The sequence below is a fragment of the Betta splendens genome, chromosome 4 (genome assembly GCF_900634795.4).
Source record: "Betta splendens chromosome 4, fBetSpl5.4, whole genome shotgun sequence".
Lineage (NCBI taxonomy): Eukaryota > Metazoa > Chordata > Actinopteri > Anabantiformes > Osphronemidae > Betta > Betta splendens.
Window position 1 is genome coordinate 10,456,830 of NC_040884.2, and position 16,301 is coordinate 10,473,130.

General features: G+C 48.3%; 1 protein-coding gene across 7 annotated transcripts in view; it reads right to left on the reverse strand.

The window, feature by feature from the left end:
- Positions 1-15,745, reverse strand: part of ptprsa (protein tyrosine phosphatase receptor type Sa) — a 162,580-nt gene extending 146,835 nt beyond the window's left edge. For 2 of the 7 annotated variants that reach the window (XM_029146056.3, XM_055508384.1), the window contains exon 1: positions 15,423-15,745. The gene's annotated coding sequence lies outside the window, so the exon portion shown is untranslated. The remainder of the gene's footprint in view (positions 1-15,422) is intronic. The other 5 variants (XM_055508386.1, XM_055508385.1, XM_029146064.3 and 2 more) reach the window with 3 other exon arrangements.
- Positions 15,746-16,301: the final 556 nt, after the last annotated feature.

The window sequence follows — 16,301 nt, forward strand, 5'->3', positions numbered from 1 at the left end:
CCTGGCGTCACGCTAAAGGTGATCTCATCCGTGGCTGGAAGCGAGGGCTCGCCTTTTATCCCGCTGTTTGCTAATATTTGCCGACCTTGAGCGAGAGCAAGGTGTGGGTGTGCGTGTGAAAGCCTCCGCGTGACCCTGTCATTTAGCTGATTTCAGAGCCGGAGCCATTTGCATTCTGAGTCACAGTGGAAGAAGCTGGTTAAGCCTTTTTTAAAGCGTCTTCCTGCGGAGGGGGCGACGGACGCCGAGGCTTAATCAGCACGGTCGTTGACCTCTGACCCCTCGTATCAGTCAGATGAACGGAACAGGGATCAACAGGAACAATGAGAAAATAACAATTCCTACGTAAATGGCGGTGACTTGAAGGGACCGCCGAGCTTTTTGTGATTGGTTTGTAACAGTAATCTGTGAGAACAGGACGTTCGATTTTTATGGACTGGATAATTAGGTTTTAATAGGAAGAATGTGCAGGACGCAGCATCAAACGAGTCCTTTCATCATCAGTAACAAAAGACTTTATTTAGGTTTATGTCGTTAAAGCTGCGTTTTGTGGCTCTGGGTTCTTTGCATACTGTTGGCTCTTGGCAGCCTATTCACATTCTGAGCCTGTAACAGCTCTCTGCGTAGCAATCCAACCACCTTGGCAGTCGACAGACTCAATTATACTCAATGTTGAAACATCCCTGGGGGAGGATTCTTCATCTGTACCTGGAAATCTGGATGGTCATTTCTTTACTCTCAGGACACATCGACCCAGACTGTCAACTGCAGCTTGTGTCCAGCTGGGTGGACACAAGCTGCCGCCGAGCATTTGCATATGCAGCGACGGCAGGGCACCGTTTACTGTAAATAAGGCTGGACGCACACGCTCCCACCCATGATACCGTACAGTAGGAGTGCATCAGATATACGGGTGGCCTCTCCTCTAGCGAGATGAGGGGAATCCCATCACTGAACCGAGTCAGAACCGAGTGAAGCCTCGTCCTTCGTCCAAGCTGATTTGTTCACTTCATTGGAAATGTATTATCCCGTTAGGGACTGCAGCCAACTAGCATAAAACGCTGCCTTTTGTGAATTTCAGTCTCACTGTACGTGTCCTGCTGTGACTCAGATTGCCTAGTCTCCTTATTTACTGTAGGTTTTTATTTTCTCTCTCCCTCCAGCAGGGACACAAAGCCAAATGCCTGTAATCAAAGAGCCTTGTTTGATATTTCAGTCAAGTCGTATTCCTCACATTCAGGCACAAACATGCACATCTCATCACGTTTCCCAAAGGTACCGTGTCCTTGGGAGATCGAAGTTCCGCGGAGCTGTTCATCAGACATCTGCTAAGCGCCTCATCATGAAAGCGCCGAGGTTTATTCCCCAGCGCTGCCGTGCCAGGAACAACTGGCGGGCGCCAAGAAGCCGTCCACTTTGCCACCAAGGTTAGGTGAATGACAGCACCGCGTTACCGAGTCACCGAAGGAGGGAGCGAAGCGCACTGGAGGTGGTCTGCAGCCACGTCCGTCTGCATAACCCCCCCCCCCCCTCCCCCGGGGCTGCTAGACGCTTCCAGTTAGAGTCTTTGTGGTTTTTACTCATGCATTTTCTCCAAGCAGGGTCCCCCCACGCACACTTCTCTGTCCTTTTCTCCTCTCACTTGAGAAAAGGGCTGAGCTAATGCTGTCTCTGCATTATTAATCATTAGACAACAAGGAGCAACAGGTGCTGCGACTCATCCCACAGAAGGTCGAACAGAAACCCCACAGTACAGTGCGAGGCCACTCTCCGATCATGTCACTTGTGTGGTTATGGAACCCAAAGGAACCAAAGGAACGTGACATAACTCCAATGTAATTCTGCAGTGAAAGACTTTTGCTTTAACTCTCAGCTCATCTCTCGCTCCAGCAGACCAGACGCCGGCTGAGCAAACAAAGGGGCAACGTGCACTGAGCACCAGCCTGATGTTGTGCGGCTCAGCTAAACTACACCGAACTCCTGAGTGCACGGCTGTAGTCATGACGACGGGCCTCGCGCTCCGTGGCTCCCAGTTCCAGCTTGTGTGACATACAATGTGCTCCAGTGGTTCATTCAGACACAGAGCAACACAGCATTTATAACTCAACGAATACACCAACATAAACAAAAGCTAATATTAACACTGTGCTAAATCGAGCCTCTTTTTTGTGGTTGGTCGGCTGCAGTGGACAGTTGTGCTTGTATGACACAGTGTGGAAGAAGCAGGAGCTCATAATGACTCCTCTGCACGGACAAAGCGTAGAGTTAAACCTTGGCAGCAGCAATGACACACATCCACACAAAACCACAACACACAACGCAGACCTGACTTTTCCTCCGTTCTTTGACGCAAAGTCAATAAGAATCACGATATTTGTGCGGCTATTGCGTGATTAATACTATGACAACCACATTTGCAGTGACGCGAGTCTATAAAACTGTATTGGATTGTGGTTTATTTGGACTGTGACTGATTTCATTAGTGCACAAAGTAAAGGTGTCCTGTGATTTGGTCCCATGCAGCAGAGCACGTGTCAGCGTGATATCAGTGGTCACCATCACAAGTGTTTTCATCAAGTCCATGTTTGACAGCGTTTGTCAGCAGTAAAACCACAGGTAGAAACCCTGCGTTTAATGTGCCATGAATCTAGATCTGCCTCATGACCATTCACATTAGAATACATTCTAACATTCTACCGGCCGGTGCAAAGCTTCCTCAGTAGTTCACCTTTGTGTACTTTAAAAGAAATGACGGACAGATGCAGGGACGGCAAACGTTGGCATGAATCTGCAGTTTATTGCCAGACACGTGATGTATGATTGCACTAGTAATCATGTGACTCCCTCCTGCCAGCACAGCGACCCGCAGGGCGACTTTGACACTGGGACAGTGGATCCACATCGAGTGTGCCGAGATGTATGGGCTGCAGGATAAACTAGGGATTCCCTGAGGAGCCTCTGGCCTGCTGATAGGTTACAGCCTTTCTATTGGAAGCCAGACTCGGACGAGCCATCCATCAGACCTCAGCTCACACAACGTGAGGCGGAGGGGGGCAAGAAAACAAGATGATTAATGTCCCCTCTGTGTGGTCAGTCTCTTTCTTCACTACACACACACAAAAGGGCCACAGATGTGTTTGTGCTCGCACACAAATGCCCTGGGTGCACAGGTGTTTGGCAGGTTTGGACAAGAGAGGGAGACAGCCAGCCTTCACTTAGAAATACCTGCACCAGAGAGCTGCAGAAAGAACCCAAAGCGAATGCAGCCGTCTCGGTTTTACAGTTACTAAATGATGTCAAATATACATAAATATCACCTGTATCTAAAGTCATGAGAAGCTGCACTGTGATGATTTTGGAGATCGCAGACATTCATCCAGATCCTGGGATCTTCTAACATTTTCCTTAGGCACAGCTCTGGCTTTGGGTGAACCTCTCATTTTTAGGGTCAGATCTCTGCACTTTGGTGCCTTTTGATCTTCCTAGTCTGTGCAGCCAAATGAGCAAAACGTGGGTCTGATCCACAGAGTGTCCATTAGGAGATCCACGATCAAGCGGATTCATTTTTGTCTGACCACAAACAACGTGGGCAGGCTCATAAGCAAGCCGCACATTAATACGACCACAGATCAATGGCTCTGAGCAGTCTGAAGGTATCGCTTTTGTATTGGATACGGTCCTTCACTGCTGCTAACTGCTGTTACTGCAAACACTGGCTGATATTCCGCAGAAATAAAGTGCTTTTAGGTAAAGTGCTTTTTAAATAAAGCATAACAGATAATGGTGGTTATGTATTTACATTACTTTGAATCCAGCTGCTTCGTAACTTATGCTACATTACATTTGATTTAGATGAGGTGCAGCACACAGTGCAGTAAAGTTGTTGGTACTATGAGACATTAGCTCAGTGATGAACTCACTTCTAATAGTTTCGTTGCATTAAATCCTAATACAAACTATACTTCTAAAACCTTGTATTTGCAGCTAAAGTTACACTATGATACGACCAAATGCAAAATGTGGGACATTTATAAAGCAAAGTTAAGGTGTCTGCTGTATTGACTGAGTTGAAAAGGCCCTGCAATTGTGGATGAAATATATCTCTCTGGAGTGGTTAAGAAAAATTGATAAACCAACCTTGAAACAATACAAATCAATATGATGGCATTTCAAGACTCACCCTAGGATTAAAAGATCTTGTTTCTTTCCACGATAAATTCAAAGTCATCACTTCACCAAACTCTCACTGTTGTGGGAAAAATACAAACTCTTAACAGTAAATGCCACATTTAATGACTTAATGCTGCCCACTGATTATTTTCGCCATAAATGCATGAGATCGCCTGTCAATCAAACAGTGCAAATGTCACTTTGACACCGTTCCTCTGGATTTTCCACCTTCAGCCACAGCGGATGTTTATTTATAAGACACTGTTGCAGATCGTTACTTGGCATTAAATCTGGCACAGTAATAGAAGAAATATAAAAGGTACCCAAGCTGGAGTGGTTTTTAGGCCATTTTGTCTGTTACTCTGTCCCAGTCTGGGCGGGGTTCCACTGGCCTTGGGCCCCGGACTATCAGTCAGACTGATGTATAGGTCCACAGGGTACGAATGAAACCTGTCACAACAAGGGTAATGATGTCAGAGTCACTATAGCTCACCGCTGGAGTAGCAAAGGGAGGGAGGGGGGGGGGGGGGGGGGGGGGGGGCGAGGAGAGGAGATGGTTAAGGAAGGGAAAAGGTAGAAAGTGAGAAAACTAATAAGAGGTGATGATGTTCAAGAGCAACTAGACAAGTATCATCATCTTATACAAAGTCTGTTACACCAACAGTGGTAGCAGAGGCTGCATCCCAGCAGCTGACTGAATGAGAAGCATAACTCACAGAAGAGCGATGAGGCGGATTTGGGAGTTAGGAGCGGCAGCAGGGTTTGTGAGGATGCTTTGTAACCTGCGTCGTCCGTCCGGGAGGAGCTGACGTGAACAGCGTTTCTAAAATGAATGTCCTCTCTCCCTCCATCTCTCCCTCCCATCCTCCATTATCATTGACATCATCCGTCGCCGTTGCGCTCTCTCCACTGTCTCACCCCACACACACACACACACACACACACACACACACACACACACACACACACACACACACACACACACACACACACACAGGTTCCTCCCCAGCCTCCGTCTCCGCTGCAATCTCTCCCCATCTCGAGACGTGGTCACTAATGGATTGAAAGTCTTGAGGAAGAAGCAACAGTCATTTAAAGATTAATGTCAAGCCTGATATTCTGAAGGGCGGACAGGCGAGCCTTTGTGTGCGGGTGTGTGTGTGTGTGTGTGTGTGTGTGTGTGTGTGTGTGTGTGTGTGTGTGTGTGTGTGTGTGTGTGTGTGCGCCTGTATCCAGCGGAGGACATGCACGTCATCCTTGTTAAGATGCCCTCTTCATTATCAGCCATTAGGCAGAGTGAGGGAGGGGGAATCTAAGCAGGGTTAGCTGGCTGCCCCATGCAGGTACATATCACAGGCTGTTCAGCTGCACTGGGTCTGTCCTGCATTTACTTTCTGGATCTTATTTTTGAATAACCAGTGAACATATTCAATTTGCTGCAAGCGTTTTCTGGTGGGAAATCTAATCCGCGCGCAGGAAGCGACAGCACCAGCGAATGGGCACTCCAAGACCAGACAGCGTTAGACTGATCGAACGTCTGTCTCCACCACAACCGCCACTAAAAAGGGGGAATTTGTGCATTCGGAGTTCAGTTATGTTCATAGCTTCAATGCGGATCAGCAGGGAAGCGCTTGAAAAGCGAGTCAATAAGCTGCACTCCACCTGCACTACAAATGTAGAGCGACTAACCAGCGTGGACATGGGAAAACGCACAACCCTGTCGGTTTTAAATTAGCACGTTGGAAGTGTGAGCCCATTGAAAACAATATGTGGCGAAGCACGTCAGGTCTCACATCTCTCGCGGTGAAAGAGTACGGCCGGGAGACTGGCAGGGAGCACTTGGAAGTCTCATAACTGGCACATCGCAATTCATTTTTAGAGCAGCCAAAACATCCTTGAGCCAAATACCAGAGCCCTGGCTGCTCGCTCCCTTCAAATCCTCCCCAATAATAACAGCTGAAACAACAAAGCTCTGTTGTTCCGCACGGACGTGATGGAAAATCGATAATTGTTACAGCATTTCGGCGTGGATTTTGTTTATATTGAATGTGCCTTAAGATTGCTCAGAAAAGTTTAATAGCAATAACAAGAAAGTGAGTCACCAGACAAACAGAATAAAACGCCTGCCTCTTTGTGGAGCCAGTCAAAGGGGAGATCGTTTGGAACGCGCACGTCCTTCACCGACTTCAATAAATCAATAGCAGAAGAGCTTATTATTGTTTTCTCAAGCAACTCATCATTCTGCTTCCTGTAGTGGAAATGGAGAATGAACTTGGATACATGTTCCTAATGCTAAGCAGCAGAGCGTGAAAAAAAAGAATCCCTACGTCAGTGTCCAAACGCCCTTCAAACACACGTCCGACTCCCGCCCCGCGTCAAACTCCAGCTTTCATTTAATGGAATAAGTGGGTCTAGAAATGCCTTCGCTCGTCCCCCGCTGCAGAGAAACACCCTTTGAACATCTGCGGAGTGTGTTCGTGTGTGTGTGTGTGTGTGTGAAGCCGGTGAAAGCAGCATCGCGAGCTAAATATTTAATGGCCCCGGTGGTTATAATCGCTTTTAAGAACAATAGGTGAAAACAAAGGGCGCCAGTGAAAAACTGCACCGCAGGTTCAAGCCACATGTCAGAGTGACAGGACATGCTGGTGGGGGGGAGGGAGGGAGGGAATGAAGGGTGAGGAAAAAAGAGGAGAGGGGCTCAACAGGCCCATTAAAAATACATGACAGGTGCCCATGTTAAGCAGGACTCAGTGATGGCATGAAGGATCCAATGACAGGCCAGGCAGCTGTTGGTGCAAGCTGTGGAACACGCCCCACTAATGAGCGAACTTATTAACCTAAATATGTCAAACATCATGTAACCATGGTGCAAATATGTGCCCAAACAACTGCATCACAGTCAGTGCGTGTTTGCTGAAACCCACTTCCTTCCATGGATGAGCATGTCTGCCCTCTGTCTGACGGACGCCCGCAGTCGTGGATGTGATTCACCTGCACGCGGCCGCGCAGAAATGGATGACAACGCGCGGTCCGGAGACGGGGGGGGCGCGTTTCAGGTGGTTATCTTAAGAGAGCTGTGTGAAAGCGGATGACTTTGATTCTCAGGGCTGGAGGGCTGGAACATGGGAAGGACATGCAGGGATGTCAATCAGAGGAAGCTGCTGGAGCGCGGCGGAGCGGAGGATGTTAAGGGGGCAGATTTACGCTGCCAAGTAGGTGATGTGTCCATGACGCGAGGTGGATGCACTGCCCTAAAGGACGGGCTGTGGGTGCAGCACTGGTCCTACCAGGTGTGATCAGCTCCAAAGGGGATTAATAAACAGGCCACATACAGTACAGACTTCAATAATAGATTACATGTACTTCAACTACTATGTGTGTCGAAGGTTTAAAACCATCACATACCGTTACTTATCTCACATAAATCAGTATTATATCAGTGAAATACAAAACATTTCAAGCTTGTTTTTAAAATTAAGATGACTGGGTGATTGGAAACATGGCAGACTTCTGAAAGAAATGATTGCAGTACTGAGATCAAAGTAAGTTTGGCAAAAAAGTGATGTTGAATTCTGGGATTAAGACCAGGAGAAAATAAAAAAACAAACCCCAACAAAACAAAAAACACAATTTAGGGATTAGAGTCAAAAGTTAAATATTCTTTTGTAGTGGCAGTAATCCTCCTCCTTAATCCTAATATAATTTTCCTATGATCAACTAATGACTTAAAGAAACAGTTCTATAGATCGTAGCCACAGTGGCAGGTTTATTCATTTATGGAATCCTTCACGAGCCTTTAAATGAAGCCTTGCAGCTTTGTTTCCCAAACTGTATCCGCAATGTTGAGTTTAGACAATTCAGAAAGCAAACTTTTGAAGTCAGAGCTGAGGAGAGAGCAGATAAGGGGAGACAAGTCGGGAGAGCGGGAGACCACAGGGAGATGTAAATAACTAGACAATGAGGGAAAGAAAGGGAGAAACTATACGAGCAGTCAGTGGGAGATGTGATGGTGCTGGGCCGAACGAGGAGGTTCAGATGGGGAGAGAGAGGGGGGGGACAAAAAGAGTGGTGAAACAGCAACACAGACAGAGCAAGGACAGCTCATGAGGCAAAAGCACAAAGAGGAGAAATGATGGACAAAGAACAGGGGGAAAAATCAATTGAATTGACATGAAACAGAAGCAGGCCGCCAGATAAGGAGGAGGGTTTTTTCTGAGTGTCAATTAAAACAGCACTTTACAAAGGTGCACAGGAGGAGGAGGAGGAGGAGGAAGAGCCTGGAGAGGAGCTGAGGAGGCAGAGGTCAACGCTCCCCCGTCCTCCTGCTGTCCAGCGGTCCAGTGCTCGCAGACCAGCCTCCGCCTTTAACTTGGGGGGGTGGGGGGGGGGGGGGCACTGAAAACGCTGTATGTTTGTTGACTATGATGGGCTGAGTAGAAGGGCTGGAAGAAGAAGAAGGCGACAGCAAAGGACTACGGCAAAGACAAGTGGACACGCAAAAAGTGCAACAGAGGCAGATTGGGACTGAGCAGCAGGTAGGTTCCCTTCTCATTAAGCAGCCTGCCACAAAGCAAGGCACCTCCCAAGGACATGAATTAAGCAGAGAGCAGGGCGTCCCAGCCAGCACTTAGCCAGGCCTCATAAACAACCTGCTCGCATTTGTCACTCGCTCCTCACCCAACAAAGCGACAGCAGAAATAAATTTCCTTTGAGCAGGCCTGGTTCCCGCCGCCCCTCAGGATCCGTCCTTGCCTCGCTGACTGCTCAGACCTGGCGGCACAGACCGTCACAGCAGCGATGGTAGGAACCTCCAGCAGAAGGCGGCTGACGGGGACCGTACGCTAGCCGTCGCAGCGGCGGCTGCTGGGAGCTCCTCCCTGAGTCTATCCGCAGAACGCACTGGCTAAAAGCTAACTTTTAGCATCCCGGCGACGTTGGGATTAGCTTCTCACATCAGTAACGACCCACAGGTTCCACTGCAGCGACAGACATCCCATCATGAGGTAATGAATGGGAAGCAGCCCCACACCCTGATCCGCTGTCCGGTTCCTCATTCCTTCCCCTTCGTCTTCTGCTCCGCGGGGGTCCCGCCTTTAAAGCGGATATTGAGCTGTCCTCTGAAGAAAACATTTGTTCGTTAATGTAGCAGGCAAAACAATTACTAGAATCCTATAATCAATGCCTGTGGACAAACAGTAAATCCTTAGTGACTGCTCCAGAGAACAACAAGTGCTGGGAAATGAGGTTCTCCTAATTAAACGCAAACCTGCTGATATGCTATCGTTAGCTAATAGCGAGGTGGCGCCGCCGTTTAGCCCATCTGATTAGCCGGCGTCCTGACAGGCCCCGCTCCTCTCAGGACTCCAGTGAGACGCCACCGTCCGACTGGGAGAGAATTTATGCTTTAATGTGCAATTACACCTCTAAATATGGCTCCTAATTAAATGTCTGTAGTATTAATGTAAGGTAGATTAAAGATGCAGCGAGTGTTCTATAGTACGCCATTAATACAAAGGCCTCACACAAATTAAAGAGCCGCCAGTAGAGCAGCACGAGGTGGGAAACCCACACTGAAATTAATGACATTCAGCTTCAAAGGCCTGATATATCTCAGCAAATGCTTTAGAAAGGTCACGGGGGTCAAAGCCCTAATGAATTAAAGGTATAGTCTCTCAAAATGCGCCAGACGTAATCACTCGTCCGTTCAGAATTGTATCGGAGCAGATCAGAGATGCCGATGGGGAAGCGAGCGAAGGCAGAAAGCTAACTAGGCGGCGGGTTCGCTGGTGGATGCTGGGAGGAATCAGGTAGGACAAAGCTCTGTGGGTTTATCTGTAAGCTGCTAAGAGCAAGCAGGAGTTCACAACACGCAGCCCCGACTGCGCGGCGTCGGTAAGTCATGATACGCTCGGGCTCCAGGTCTGAGTGAGCCGCAGCAGCGGGACGGGGCTCGTGTTGCTAATAATCACCTACAGGTCCATAGTTTCCATCTTTAATCGCTCAGAGACACACAAAAAGGAAACGCCCCGCCTTAAACGTGAGCGCAGCAGAAATAATGACGGCAGTCAAGCTGACATGTCTCCACTTAACACAACAGCAGCCATAACTCCCCCATGATCAATAGATGGACCATCCTCCCTCCTTCACTCGTCCATCCATCCTCAGCTCATTTCCAGTCATATCACGTCCCCGCCTCATCCATAATTCTACCTCGTCAGGACTCCTCACCTCGTCGTTTCCCTTCTTCTTCACCTGCGTTCCCGTCCTTTAGCGCTATCGCTTAAAACATACACTCCTCACTTTTCTCTTCTCATCTAGTCATTTGTGTCTTCCCTCCCATCCGTCATAATATTCTCATCGCTGTGATCCTCGTCTCTTCCTACTCTTCCTCTCAGATCTCCATCATCTCATTAACCAGTCCTTCTCGCTGGTTCATTCTTCGCATTCCTTCTTTTCTCTGGCTAATGGTCATCATCGCTAACTCTTTCCTGCATCTCTGCTCCTCTCATACCTCCCTGTTCCTCTCTGCCCCTGTACTTCTTTCCTTCCCCGTCTTTGTCCCACCTAAATCCCTTTCCAGCCAAGTTCCCTCTTTTCCTCCACCCTCAGCGTCCCTCTTGCTGCCCTGCAATCCGCAGTTCACAGGTTTCCCAGGTTTCCCAGGGCACATTGTTGCATCCCAACAGAAGCTTGCGCAGCATTCTGCCATAAATAATTGAAGACGCCCCACATGGCCAAGCACACTCAGTCTAAATGGATTATTCTGGGAGAAATCAATGCAGGCCTGTGAGGCTTTTATTAGGGCCTGCGGATGAAACGTACAAGGCCGCCACCAATGCACTGCTCTCATCACATACGCCCAAGTTCCGGTGCCACACCACACGAGCACCGTGGCCGACGCCCGGCAGTGGAGCCATGAATTAAACATACGCGACTATCCAACACAGCGGATGAATCATTCATTCTTTATGATGCTTTTGACTATGATGCAGACTAGCAGTAAACAGGCGAGACAGCGTTTTGTTATTCCTCTCGTTGTCACGATGCATCATCCTCACAGACCCCCACTATCATCAGCCCCAGCTCACCAGCATAGCGGGAAACATCCGGCGATACCCACTGGAGATGTCATGGGAGAGAATAAAAAAAGGGGGTGGGGGGGGGGGTAAATGCTAGCGTGACCTTCAAGAGCTACAACCCCGGGGGGCAGGTGGTGGTAACGGTGGCAAATAACCCTCAGCAAGCGTCTCTCCCCGAGGAGATTTGCATCTGTCTCAACCACTAAGAGGTTTCCTAATTGTCTGCTTTCCGGAAAACATCCTGCCAAGCTGGCGACCACGAACAGCTTGTTAGTGATGTGGAACTGTTGGGTTCTGATGTTTAATAAAAAGAGGAATAACAACTATTTCCCTCAAACTTCAGTTAACAGTGCTGCTGGTTTCCTGGAAAACCTCCTTCATGCATCACCTGTGTTCCCATTAAATGTTGGCTGTGTACATTCTAGTTCAGTGTGCAGTATAAATGTTTAAAAGGCTGGTGTAATTACTGGGACTGAGTGTTTTTTTAAAGTACCAGTGATTTGAGCCCTCATTCAGTCAAATGCTTGGTTTCAGATAAACCATACCAGCTCAGGGCCTTTACGCAGTGAAACCCATCTTCAGCGCTTGTTGTAAACCAGAGGAAGGAGGACTGGAGGTGACGCGTGAGGCGAAGGTGGTGCAGGAGCCCAAATCCAATTAAAGGTGCTCCTCTAAAACCTTTGCAAGCCATTTCTAAATACAAAACTTTTCCTATAGGTGAACTTACACACAGTCATTAGACGAGCATTGTTAGACACAAAGCTATATATAAACACACTGTATATACAGTACAGTATACATACTGTACAGTATATACACTTCCTTCCATGTAATGTTCTTTTTAGACTAAACCTGAGACATCTGCAGCTTTTGCATTGCTTCTCCTTTCCTGACATATTGATGAGTACCAGGAAAACGTGTACACATCAAAGTCATTAAAGTGTCAAGCTCCATCGTGGCTTCAAAACTAGTCAAACTGTCCACGGTGCATTTTTCTCTCATTCTGGCAGACAAGACTTCCCCTGGAGTTCATACTGAACGTGGGCCTTCTGAATACAGTTGCTCCTTGAGTTGCCTTTTGTGGACGGTAGAATCCCAGATCACTTTTGCACTATTCCACCTTTCACTCTACATTACCTCTGCGATACTGGAGGTCATGTTGTAAATGTCAGCCTTTCACTGGCTTTGTTTGCCCTCATCAGTTACATGTAGTGAAAATTTATGGTTGTGTGTTTGCATACGAGCTGAGGGTGGGATAAAACAGGCTACTCAGAAAATGACATTCTGCTGCTCGGAAATTCAAATTCTGCTACGGGCGAGAGGAAACATGGGGGGGGGCTGTTTATCTGGAGGTAACAACTAACAAGCTCTCTCCTGGTAATTAGACTGCTGCAGTGCACATGGGTGAAGCTCTCTATGAAGTGCGCCCATGATTAAAAATGTTGGCCCGGCTCTCGCTCCTCACTGTAACCGTAGCCGTGCTTCACGTGTTCGGGTTTGAGCAGCTCTGGCAGGGATCCATTTACTGACACAGTGCGTGTTCCTGTGTCACTGCAAGCATTGTGTCTGCGTTTTACTGTGGTTTCCCTCCTCACTGTCCAGATGGTGACGGGCTGCGATGATTGAAGTGCAGTTTTGCCTTTTGCTTGAGCAAAGCTCATACATAAAAGAATGGCTGCTTGATTGATGAGTGAAAACCTAACCTGACACAAAGCTGATCTATGGTGCTCTGCACTCTATTAATTAAATAGACCAAAAATTTCTTGGAGACCTTGTGACTTCTGTCTGCAACGAGAAAGGTCACGTTCACGCTGTGTCCGTGTATTTTCTTGAAGAAGCTGGAGCTTCTCAGTGTCTGCATCCAGCTTTTAGAACAGCAGCGTGCGTGCACTTTATAGAGTGTGGGACTTTTGTGCATGTCCAACATGGGCATGCGATCGCTCGGTAAAGAAACACTAAAGGAAGAGACGCTTCATAAAACGTATCCAGGCCATTAAACCGGAGGGAAGGACTCCAGTAATGGCCGTCCTTCCACAGGCCTGGCTGTTGAGGCAGGGAGCGCGCGAGTGACTCAATCCTGTAAAAGCAGTCGTTGGAGCACATGCTTACACCAACGGGAGGAACGGAACATACAGACACATCGGCGCTGACGCATGCGTCACAGATATAATTTGGGCCTAAAAAACATTTTTGCCATAAGGGAGAAGTAAGAGAAGCAAAGAGCCAATGCAAAACAAATGCGTGTCCTTGTGTGTTGTGTGTTGAGGCTTTACACAACTCAAGCATCACATACTTTCTCTCAATCCTACGGTTTTTAACTCTCCATATTTAAATGTCTCACTTGTAGCAGGTCAAACTTTCTACAGCTGCTGAAAAAACGAGCATGAAATATGGAAAAGGCAAAAGTCAAGAAGCATATGATTGGTTGCCAGAATAAATCTGCAATGGCATAAGTCTGAATATAATTTAGGACTGTGCACTATTTGCAGGCAGGCGGGTGCCTGAGAGGGCGGTGGGCTGTTCCTCACACTCCTGCACTGCTGGGGTGGTACCTGCTCCACACTGATGCTGCAGGCATTGTTCTGGGGGGGGTCCACATTTCTTATTGTGGGATCATAACAGAAACACACAGCAACAACAGAAATTGTATTACATTACATAGCACTGGCCTGTGAGCCATTTGCAGGCACCATAAAAAGCTATAACTAAGTTAGCACGGGTACACAGAAGAAATGAATAAAGCCATTTTCTTTTAACAACCCGCGCGCTGCTTCTGTCCTCTGGCTTTTATGAGCTTTGCGCTCGTTGCGATCGAAACAAGACCGTAGGAGACGGAAATGCACGGGTGTGCTTAAACGATAGAATAGAATAGATTGCTATGCGCAAAACGCGACGCCGAGGTTAAAAGAGCCCAAGAAGCCGTCTGTGAATCAAAACTGCGAGTCACACTCGGCTTTAAAACTTTATTATTTTGTCGCTTCTGTCAGAGAGAGTCGCGTTATGAGGCAGTCGAAGCGAGAATTCAAAGAAAATCAAGACAGAAATCAGTCACTTGTTTTAAAGCGAAAGTTTGAATGTGTTTATGAAGCACTGAATAACTGTGATCAAAGATCCAAAATGTCCACACAGGCAGAACTGGATGCAGGTCGGAGATGCCAATTTTCAACAAGCGTCTGAGCTCCTGCAAAAAGTCAGTGTCGCTGCTGTAATTCTTCCTCGGTGGAGCTCAGCAGCTCGAGTGGCGCACGTCGGAATAAGCCCCAGTCCTTCTGAAATGTGCATTTGACTGCGCAAAGTGATGCGCAAATGCAGACTTAAAACGGAAATTCTGACACTCTCAAAAGTCCAACGGGTGGAAGTACCTGAGGGTTTAACGTCACATCAAGCGGCGCCGCCCGGGCGCAGGCGTGCGGCCACGGGCGGAGGAGGAGAGAGAGATGAAATATCGAAATAGGCATTTCCAATCGATGCCTACGACGCGCAAATCTGCGGATGCTGCACAGCACGGCTCACTTGGTTTATGAAAACACCCCCCTGCGGAGATGCGCTCGCTGGATCCCCCCCCCCCCCCTCCCTCACGTCCACCGCCACCAACACACCTCCGCCCGAAAAAGAGACGGATCAGAACTATTTACGTTATACTTTAAAGCCGAACAGCGCACAAGTGTGAGAACCCCCCCGAGGACCTCCGTTCCACGATGCCTCCACGGAACCACCCACGCTTCTTTTCTTTAGAAGATTAAATCTTATTAAGTATCAGTGGGGGGGGGGGGACTGAAGACGAAGCGTGCCTATTACGACCGTCTTTCGGAATGATGGACAGCTTTCATACTCAAGCAGCAGATATGCTCCGCCACCATCAGGAACCCCGAGCAGCAGCTCCCCCGCTGAGCCCGGAACTATGGAGCGCCTCTCTTGAACAACCTTTGCCTGCTGTAATGTATAAAGATGCTTCTATTCGGGCACATGCCCGAGTCTCCGCGTCAAAACGGCAGATTAACGCACGACTTGTGCGCTCTGGCATCAAATGCCCACACGCCTATCTTGGTTGGACTTGAGACAATTACGCACAGGCGTGATTTAAAATCCAATGCCGTCAAAAACATTTCGGGAAAAAAAACTCGAATGCAAAAGTAGCTGGATCACAAAAAAGAGACATAGAAGTGTGCCTACCTTTTTTAATCAACCGCGGAGTTCCGTTTTTCCCCTCTCGGCTTATAAACCGTCACATCTTCATGTTTAAAACAACCAATAATCCCCGAGTTGGCGTCAAATCTGCGCGTCCCTGCGTCAGGTCCAGTGAGCAGCGGTTCACGGGTTCCTCTGCCAGGTGAAATAATGGGTTTAAAATCCACCCCGGGAGCGCAGGTTGCTCAGGACGCGTCTGGGTACAGCGGGAACAGTCGCTCCCTCAGCAGCAGCCGCCGTGCGCACTTGGAGAAACCAGAGCTCTGTCCGCGCAGGGAAGCTGGGGGGGATGATGTCATGCGTCCGGCCCTCCCTCTCCAGCCACCCTTCATCTCACCGCTCGCTCCATCATCTCTACCCGCTCTGCTCTCCTCTCATCGTTCCCCTCTTATTTTTACCTCTTATTACTTCATTATCGTTGACGCCGATGAGAAACACAATAGAAAACAATGGAAGTCCTAAATGTTTAAATTAATTCTACCAGAGTTTACGTCTGTGGGCGAAATAATTTCATAAAAAGGTTAACACATTCTCACAACAGAGTGCAGTGATTTTGTCGAGCAGGGACAGCGTCGTCTTGTTTATAAAAAGCTTATAAAACGGAATATAAGACGGACAACTTTCCGCCAAGGATATTTTTTGCAGCGCTCCGTTGGACGTGATGACGTCACGCCGCCCCCCCACGCCCTCCTCGAGCCGTCCTCCAGTAGCGTCGCCGTCCCGCCGTTCCCCGCGATAAGAGGGGCGGGAAGGCGGCACGAAACGGACCAATGCGGATTGCGCCCCGCGTGGAGGCGCCCCGCCCCTCAGCGCGCGGCAGGGGCTCCTTAAAGACAAAGCGTCGCGTGTCCTCACGAAAATGAC